General features: G+C 41.4%; 1 pseudogene; it reads right to left on the reverse strand.

Annotated features, from left to right (window-relative positions):
- Positions 1-149: 149 nt before the first annotated feature.
- Positions 150-1,650, reverse strand: LOC123177513 (cysteine-rich receptor-like protein kinase 36; annotated as a pseudogene).
- Positions 1,651-1,939: the final 289 nt, after the last annotated feature.

The following is a 1,939-nucleotide window of genomic DNA, read 5'->3' on the forward strand; positions in this document are numbered from 1 at the left end:
GAATAAAACTTTTCCTCTGCATTCTTATAAAACAAAATCATTACAACAATGAACTCGGACTTGGGCCATTGGGCAATGTTATATCGAGGTGGGGCTAACAAAATCATAACAATAGAAAGCCATTGTGTGCCCCCCGTTTATTTCATGCCGCATATGGCATTCAACTTTCAGTTGACCGTAGTCCGTTGAGCCTATCGACAATCTCTTCTATGGAAGGTCTCTTCTGCCGATCGATCTCCACACATTCTAGTCCAATTTTGATGCATACTTTTATCTGCTGAAGGCGATCCCCATCAAGATGTGAGCACTGAGACACTATGTGCTCATCCGTCCAGATATCACGTACCTATGTACAGAATCAGAATTATGATCCTTGGGGATAATATAAACCAATTGTATCATAAGCTTCTATATATATATACCACAGTCTTTCAAGAATCAAGTAATAATTTCTCTTACACTTTTTATAAATTGCGTCGCAGATGGCTCGTTGTTGGAACAAATTTTCTCAACTGTGGTGGTCTCCAAGATTAATAGGCCCAAACTATATATGTCTGACTTGGTGGAGTCTCACCTTTGTATAGATATTCTGGAGCTATGTATCCACTGACAACAAAGATTTTAGTAAGTATTGCCAGAGAGAACAAAATGCACTTCACTTCGTAATGACGGAACAAAATGTTATCGGATTTGATGTTTCACTTACTATGATCCAACAACATTTTGTATTCTCATCCGTGTTTGTTCTTGACCGAAGAGCCTCGAGAAACCGAAATCCGCAATTTTCGGGGTCATCTTACCATCCAGCAATATATTCTCATGTTTAAGATCCATATGAACAATGTTAGTGTTGTGTAGGAAGGCCAAACCTTGGCAGATTCCCTTGATGATTTTGAAGCGTGTGTCCCAGTCCATTACATATTTTACATTAGATACCTCTAAACAAGTGAAACATTGCATAATATAAGTACTCACAGATAATAACTTCCAGCAATACTTATTTCTCAGAATGCAAATAACATTTCCATTGGATAAACTGAATGTTACTGCCTTTTCTTGTCGTTGAAAACTTAATAGAATATGCAGATGCCCAACTTAATAGAATATGGAGATACTCAAATACAGTTTTAAAATAAAATGGAAAATATATATATACCCAAAAGATTCTTCTGAAGGTTCCCGTGCGGCAACTACTCGTAGCAGAATAAACTTTCAACAATGTCTGCAACAATATATCTTCCATTGTTCTGCACCACTTTCTTCTGGGCTTCATGGCAGTAGCCGACCAACTTTACTACATTTTCATGATGCAGTTGCAGAGCCATAATATTATGAACCTCGTTAGTAAATACTTTGTCACGCGCGATTGGTGTATTTTCGGCAAGTTTCTTCACCGCAATTTTTTGCCCGTCTGGCGCAATCCCCTGTTCAAGCTCAAAAACACGTTTTCAGCAAATGTTGGCATCTAATTGGCACGAAAATGTGAAGGCACGCACGACCATATTACCATATAAACAGTTCCAAATGCGCCTGTACCGAGTATACGCTCTGTGAGAACTGATCGGTGATAGTCTTTAGAAAATCTAGCGGCAAATCCTTGGGTAATGTGCTCAGAACGCTCGGCTGCCCTCCTCTAGCCCCCGTTGCCATTTCTGATGATTGAACAAGCTTCGAGCTGAGCTGCTACAAGGCACAAGCTATGGATGGTCACAAATCCATGTTTACCAGAGCAAGACATATCTGTTTCAGAGAAAAGCATAACATCCCAACTTCATCAAATTTATAAAGCCACCAACCGGAGGAGAGATCACTATCTCCCCTCAGCCACTGCCGGAGGGGCGCCGTCTGCCGCCCAGCAGCCCACAGAGCGGCCAGACATGGAGCCACAAAACAGAGAGCGGGGAACGAACATGACTTGGCCTCCACCACCGGCCGCCGG

This window comes from Triticum aestivum, unplaced genomic scaffold (assembly GCF_018294505.1).
Source record: "Triticum aestivum cultivar Chinese Spring unplaced genomic scaffold, IWGSC CS RefSeq v2.1 scaffold160234, whole genome shotgun sequence".
NCBI classification, from domain to species: domain Eukaryota; kingdom Viridiplantae; phylum Streptophyta; class Magnoliopsida; order Poales; family Poaceae; genus Triticum; species Triticum aestivum.